Source organism: Priapulus caudatus, unplaced genomic scaffold, assembly GCF_000485595.1.
Source record: "Priapulus caudatus unplaced genomic scaffold, Priapulus_caudatus-5.0.1 Scaffold1063, whole genome shotgun sequence".
In the NCBI taxonomy this organism is placed as follows: Eukaryota; Metazoa; Priapulida; class Priapulimorpha; order Priapulimorphida; family Priapulidae; genus Priapulus; species Priapulus caudatus.
Genome location: NW_014578124.1, coordinates 43,568 through 51,309, shown reverse-complemented (window position 1 = coordinate 51,309; position 7,742 = coordinate 43,568). Strand labels below are relative to the sequence as shown.

General features: G+C 48.0%; 1 long non-coding RNA gene across 1 annotated transcript in view; it reads left to right on the top strand.

The window, feature by feature from the left end:
- Positions 1 to 7,742, top strand: part of LOC106815208 — a 29,179-nt gene that overhangs the window by 5,449 nt on the left and 15,988 nt on the right. The window contains exon 2 of the long non-coding RNA XR_001394716.1: positions 5,356 to 5,547. This is a non-coding gene — a long non-coding RNA (uncharacterized LOC106815208). The remainder of the gene's footprint in view (positions 1 to 5,355; positions 5,548 to 7,742) is intronic.

Here is a 7,742-nt window from a genome sequence, read left to right as displayed (position 1 = left end):
CGGCCGCATGCACCCCTCCCCTCCCACACACATTGCATACACCACACCGCAGCACACAACACACATCACAGTCACAGCACAATACCACTCACCACGACCTCATTCACCAACGCGCGACTTCATTCTCACAGCAGTACCGCCTTACGCCATCACGTTACACACACATCCTCATTACCTACTAGCACAACACACACACACGTTTATACACACACCACCCTTGACATTCGTCCACGTCCTTACACGACTACACCACAGCACGACCACACACACACACACATACGACGCACAGGCACCAGCACAGCCGTCCTGTAGCGTGGTCGTTGAACCAGTAGCGACACTGTCTCCTCTTCCTCCTCTTCCGCTCCATCAATCCCGAAGCCTCATCGATGTCTAGCCTTGCCTGCCCCATCCTCAAATGTGAAGCCTTAAATACTCCAATTTCGCTGGCCGCCACTCTCTACCTCCAGGGAGATACACGTGCTCGGGCAGCGACGAGACACCCTAATGGTGTTGCCTGCTCGTGATACCCTTGCCCTCGCTCCTCGAAGGCCGCTTTACATTGCACTCTGCTTTTTACGCCGCTATCCCACCACCCCATGGATTTACCTTCTATTGTATCGTTGATTATACAATTAATTGTATGCCCCGCTACACCAATTTTATCTGTCCCTGTAGTCACGCTCTATTCCAGCCCCACTCTCGACCCCGACTTTGCCTTTTTGATTTCGGTAGCCCCAAACGCACAACTGACAACAGTCATGTGTCTCTACTTACCCTCAGTCCCCCTCCCAACTCACCAAGACTTCTCACCTCCGTATTCTCCCGCGACAGATCTGCCATAACGTTAGATCGATGCAGCGCGACTTTAGAGGCATTTAGGAGCGAATATAGATTTAGTTAGTGTAGAATGATGTTGCAGATTGTGGTGAATATGTGACACAGCGAAGTATGGCCGGTGCGGGACGGGTGAGGACGGGCGTCAACGTCACTCTCGCTGCCCCGCAATACACACGCCCGGGCTGGTCCTGGTCAGCGCCGAAGTCATAGACCGCAGTTCGCATGCGCAAGAGCGTACCTCAAATTCACAAAGTGGGATGTGAGCAAAGATAATCTATTTCTCAAAGTAGCTTATCTAATAGCTTTGTTGATTTCGTTTACCTGATCTGGGCGCTGAAGTGTTTTTAAGTCTGCATGTATCTCTTTATCTACGCTTTCTTTGTAGATTGTTTACGCTGTTTCGCTTTCCCGCCCCCCCTCCTCGTTTCTGCTAAGGAATTTATCTCTTTCGTCCTCTCCATATTCTAATGTACTCGTCTTTCTTTCGGCTACGCTCGTGCTCTTATCTCCGATTAATTTCCTCATCTCTTCACACTTATACCCCTACTTTTCGCGCTCTCTCTCTCTCTCTCTTTTCTCTATCTCTCCTCTCTTCTCTCTTCTCTCTTTTCTCTCTCTAGATCTCTTCGCCTTCTCTCTCTCTCTCTCTCCCTCTCTCTCTCTCTCTCTTCTTGCTCGTTTCTCTACTCTCATCTCTCTTCTTCTCTCGCTCTCTCTATCTCTCTCTTCTCTCTCTCATCTCTTCTCCTCTCTTCGCTCCTCTCATACTCATCATCTACGCTTTCTCCCTCTCTCATCTCTCTAGGGGAAATAGATAGAGAGAGAGAGAGAGAGAGAGAGAGAGAGAGAGAGAGAGAGATAGTTGGGATGAGGGAGGGAGACAGAGAGAAATGGGTGAAATGGATAGGGAGAGATAGTGAGATAGAGTTGGGATGGTGGAGGGGGAGAGCAAGACACAGAGAGATATAGAAAGAGATAAGGATAGAGAGAGAGAGAGAGAGAGAGAGAGAGAGAGAGAGAAAGAGAGAGAGGGGGGAATAGCGAGAGCGAAAGAGAGAGAGAAAGAGCGAGCGAAAGAGAAAGAGAAAGAGAGAGAAAAAGATAGTGAAATAGAGAGAGAGAGGGAGAGAGAGAGAAAGAATGCGCGCGAGAGAGAGAAGGGGGAGAGCGCGCTAGCTCCACTCGTTCCATCGTCCGGTATGCGTGCAGTCGAGTCGATATGGTCGCGTTGGCAGTCACAGCTGCATTACTCAACCAATAATCGTTGCAACGTAGATTAGTTCCAAAATGCATCCGCATAAGCGGATTCTCACTCGCATTCGCAGACGCCGTTTTTACTCTAAATCGCGGGAAGCAATTTGTTCGATCATAAATAAATAAACAACCAAGTATTTTGATATATTTACGCGCGCGCGTTCACGTGCCACGCGCGTGCAGGTGTGTACGTGTATGTGCGCGTCCTGTCTGTGTAGATATGAGCGCTTGTGTTTACTTCAAGTGTGTTTAGCATTTTCCGACCACTTACCTATTTCCCTATCTAGATGTCTACCTATATTTACTAACCTACCTAATGGCAGGAGTTAATAAAGACAAATTTGTCATTATTAGCTCCTGCTAATGTTTAACTAACATACCTATCTACGCATCTCACCTATATATATGTATATATATATACCCGGGAGTGGGCCCGGCGGGCGGGGGAGAAGGGCCCGGCGGGAGAAGGGCGGGGCGGGAGGAGACCGCGTCGATTTCTTCTTCCTCAATAATTCATAACGCCAACAAAGTTCATTAGGCGAGGATCGGAGCGCCAGCCGAGCGGCGGCCGTAATTACGTTACGAACATATATACGCATAAACGAATTAGGGAGATGATTGCTGTTTGCAGCCCTCCCCCACCCCGTACCCGGGCGCGGTCAGGGAGCCGCCTGCTGCAGGGATGGGAGCTAGTCCGATAGGTGGCAAGGCTCCACCGACGCTGCGGTTTGGTAAATAATTGCATTAAACAATCGTAACCAACATGGAGGAGGGGTGAGTTTTTCCGACGCGAAGATGAGAACTAAGCGAAGAAGAAGAGAGAAGGGAGAGAGCGAGAGAGAGGGAGAGAGAAAAGGGAGAGAAAGAGAGAGAGGGGGAGAAGGGGTAGGTGGATAATCGCATTAGAGATTCTCATGATCGTTGCACATATGTAACTATCGTCGGCGCATATCCAGACCTCAGCCCTCGGGCCAAGCTTATTCGATTAGCCATCATTATTGACTCCATTACGTTTCGGAACGAGCATGTATATATATATATACATATATAAACCCCTATATACATATATATATATATATATATGCATAGATATGCAATGCTTGCGTGTATGTGCCCAAGTAACTTCCCTGGAGAATCGGCGTGAGGTTTGTACGTGCGGGATATATGTGATGTAGGAATTAGCAAGACACTTACCTACCTTCCCGATTGCCTGCATGCCACCCTGCAACGTGCGCGCCTGCCCACGTGCCTGACTGCTTGTTTATACCTACCTAAAACTAAATAACTGGACCCGGTTCCACAGTCGTGAATTAACTCTTAACTCTGAGTGAAATTCCTTAACTCTGAGTTAAAAGTTAACTCAAAGTTCAATTCCGTTCCACAGTCGTGGATTAACTTTAACTCTGAGTTAAATATGCCTAACTCTGAGTTCCCGCGGTTGCGTGCGCCTTGCCGCGGAACTGCGCGCAAGATCTGCGCTGAGCGCTTCGGATCAACACCTCCTTTCGGCAATGCTTCTCTAGTATCCCGTCTCATCTGGATTAAACCAAAATTAGATTAGGGTTAAAAATTAAGTTACATTCGATTTAGTTATAGAGAGTCTTCGGTATAATCCTTTAGACTTTGAAGACTATTTTCTACGAGGTTAGTTTAGCTCCAGGATAGTACTAGAACTAATTAGTTTATCTAGTACAGCCCCGTGTCCGATCCCCCGCTGGCGCTGGAACATACGGTGTTTGTTTACGTTTGTTGTACATTGGTCGGCCATTGATGGCGTACCAACACTGATCCCGGCATCCGTACTATGATAATACGGGAAAATGTAAAATATCTAGGGATTTTGCAATATCCGCAGCTGTTAAAGCGTCGTTTAGCGTAGTTCTAATGACGCGTAATTTAGCGTAGTTTAGCGCAGAAACGTTTAGCGTAGTTCTAATGACGTTCTAAAGCGTAGTTCTAATGACGCGAGCGTCGCGGGTTCAATCCCCGAGGCAAAAGATTTTCCTCTCAGCAGATTTTCCTCTTCGCAGTTTAGCGTAGTTTAGCGTAGAAACGTTTAGCGTAGTTCTAATGACGTTTTAAAGCATAGTTCTAATGACGCGAGCGTCGCGGGTTCAATATCCCCGAGGCAAAAGATTTTCCCTCATTTATTTATCGCTGCCGGTTTTCATTATAACTTTTTTTCATTACTACACCTTCTACCATGTTTTTTTTTTACACATTCTACCATGTTCGTGCGCCTATAATGCGTCTATCGTCTATGCGTCTATCATGCGTCTATCATGCGTCTATCATGCGTCTATCATGCGTCTATCGTCTATGCGTCTATCATGCGTCTATCCAAACTCTACGACAGATGGCGCTCTAGCTCATGGGTTCTATAATGCGTCTGTCGTGTTCATCTGTTCTAACTACGTGGAATTATGGGATACTAACTCTGAGTTAAAACATTTAACTCTGAGTTACTTATCTCAGGATTTAATCAATGTTTATGAAACCCAAATTTAACTCGGAGTTTACTAACTTATGCAGAGTTAGTGAGTTTAACTCAGAGTTAGCTTTAACTCAGAGTTAAAGTTAATCCACGTCTGTGGAACCGGGTCCTGAACTTCTGTTAAGCTGTTAACTATATCTACACACACCCAAGTATAAACTTATTCATGTTTGTAATTACAATTCTAGCTCCCGCGCCTTTGTACACCACCTACTTAATTTCGTGACCAACGCACATACAATTTTGGTCTAGCACCTACCTGCCAATGCATCTACTTACCTAGCCCACATACCTGCAATGCTAGTGTCGCACCTATCTACCCGCTCACCTGCACACACACCTGGCTACTTACATTCGTAAATCTTTCACTGAGAGCAATTACTTCCATCGTGTTGCGCGAACTAATTCGTTCAAGACTCTCGTAATCTCGGCGCTAAGCGATTTCGATCGCTCGCCACGCACATTACACCCTATTATCACACACATAAACACACACACGCGCGCGCACACACACACACAGACACATACACACACACACACACACACACACACACAAACACAAATCACACACACACACACACACACACACAATTCACACATCACACAACACACACACACACACACAGCTGCGCGCGCGCGCGGCCGATCTATCTATCTGCATATCTCTCTCCTTCTTCTCTCCTTCACGAACCAACCGCGTTCACGCTATCTCCACAGAAAAGCAACAGTAAACAGCCGTGTAACTCCCACCTCTCTTTTTCTCTCGGCAGACAGGACTATAAGACAGACAGTGCGGACAGTTAACAGAGAGAAGCAAGCAAGTATCTGGCAACACGTGTCTAGGTTGCTCGCCATCAGCGCCGTAGCGCTGCTCATTTGTTCTCGGGTGGCACACGCGCGCTACCTGCCGACGCGTGACGATCACAGCTCCACGTCAAGCCTTGAGAACATACTGCAAGGCTGTAAGTACGCCGCTACATGTGTTATGAGCGCTGTGAGGGTGAGAGTGGGTAGTTGAGTGGGATGTGATTAGGGAGAGAGAAAGAGAGAGAGAGGAGAGAGAGGAGAGGATGAGAAGAGAGAGGAGTGTGTGATGTGCTGTGTCGTGTGTGTGTGTGGTGATCCCTTGTGTGTTTGTGTGTGTGGGGTGTGTGTGTGTGGTGTGTGTGATGTGTGTGCCATGGTGTGTGTCGGCGGCGGGTGTGTGTGTGGTTGTTGTGTGTGTGTGTGTGTGTGGCGCAAGATGTGTGTGTTGGTGTCTGTGCAGTGGCGCGGATTCAGACCTATTTGCCGTATTGGGAAATTACTGCGTCTAGATTGTTGCAATAGTGCTTCAAAATTTTCAGAAAATACAAAAATTACAGAAACATATTTGATGGGGAATTGGCTATAGTTTTATTTGGTTTTTTTGCTTCTGATTCATTGACAGGATCTGAAGGAAATCACACAATTTTTAACTGGTACAAAACTGCTTTTGATAATCCTGGAAAAAGAAGGAAATTCGTTGCTTCGTAATCGAGTTGTGCATTAATTGCTGGTATGCAAAGGCAGGCAAATGAAGCAGAAAGTAAAATTCCATATGGTTTTTAGCTATTGCTTGGCTTGACTAAATGTAGTGCTCAAATGCGTGCTGCTTTTTTGTGCCAGGGGACCCTCTGAAATTTAAGAAATTTTCTGGAGGAGGGCCCCCAGACCCCCCGCCATGTGCTCCGCGCCTGACGGCGCTCACTGTGGGGTGGTGTGCCATTCTTGGGGGATGTGCCCTTAAAATCTGGAAAAATACTGTCTAGCCTCAGCCCTGGATCCGCCCCTGCTGTGTGTGAGTGTGTGTGAGTGTGTGTGTATGTGTTTGTGCGTGCGCGTGTGGCGTGGCGTGTGTTGTTAGCGACATCACAGCCTCATTCGCACGCGCTAACGGAATTCGCAAACAGTTAATCGCCACACAATTGATCGTTGGACATGCGTATGTGCAGTTTTTTGCACGCGCGTGTGCGTGCACGCGTATACTGGGCGAGTGTGCGTGTACGTGTGTGCATGTGCGTGCGCGTGAATGCACTTAAGTGCAAATCAACTTATTGCAATGCATTCGCGGCTAAATCGAACGCAAAAGAAGAAAGAACATGCCGATTGAGTCTGCCGCTCGCAGCGGCCCCTATGTCGCCGAGACAACGTGGCGGCCATTTGCATTCGGCACACGTGCAGCGCAGGAATTGATCGCGTGACGAGGGAAATCGGCTCAGAATAAGAAGAGAGAACGACATCATTTCCCAAAAGGAGCTTCTTCGGACGCAGCCTGCTCATGACAGGACAACATCCGTTATTGCCTTAACGCGAGAGCAGAGGTCGCGGTGAGACTGTCGCTTGTCGCTACGCCATGAGACAGTGTCCCTCACACGCAGCGCCGGGGTAAAAGGCGCGCGGCGAGCGACAGTCTATACGTGGTTCCAAAACGCGATAGAAGAACTGCGGACGTGGTTTATACTTCGTCGCTGAACCCATGATATCTATTCCGTGCTGCCGACTACTACCTCGTTCTACGCGCCGGTAAAGGGCGCGCGTTTCAGATGCTAGTTCCGGGGCGTACTTCCGGTTGTATCTCACGTTATATCCGGTGATGAATTTTCAACGTTGCCCGGGTGTATGCCGGATCTCGTTTATTCATGACGGTTGTGCGCATGTGCGGGAATCTTCAGCCGCCATCGTCGTCTCCTGCGTAAATCCTGCGCGGCAAACCTCGCGTAATCTCGCGAAAACTTTAACCATTTGAAGTTCTACATGATTAGCGAATGCGGGTCTTTTTTCTTCTTTCCTTTTGATGCTGCCACGCCGAGTGCAGCCGTGACGCGTTGATTGAGGTCCCCGCAGCGTACCCATGCCGCGCCGCCGCCGCAACTAACACTCAGCAGTTATCCAATAAAAGAATTATAGAGGCTTCTTATCCCCCTGCTAATGCGACACTGCTCGAGTTTCGCGCAAAGCTCCATCACGATTCATCCTCCATCACTGCCGCTGTTTTTTCTCAGAGCGCGGCGCTGAGAGAAACAGGGAAATGGAGAGAGAAATAAAGATAGACAGAGAGCGAGAGAGAAAGAGAGAGCAAAGAAGAAATGGAGACAGAAAGAGGAAGAGAGAGAGAGAGAGAGAGAGAGAGAGAGAG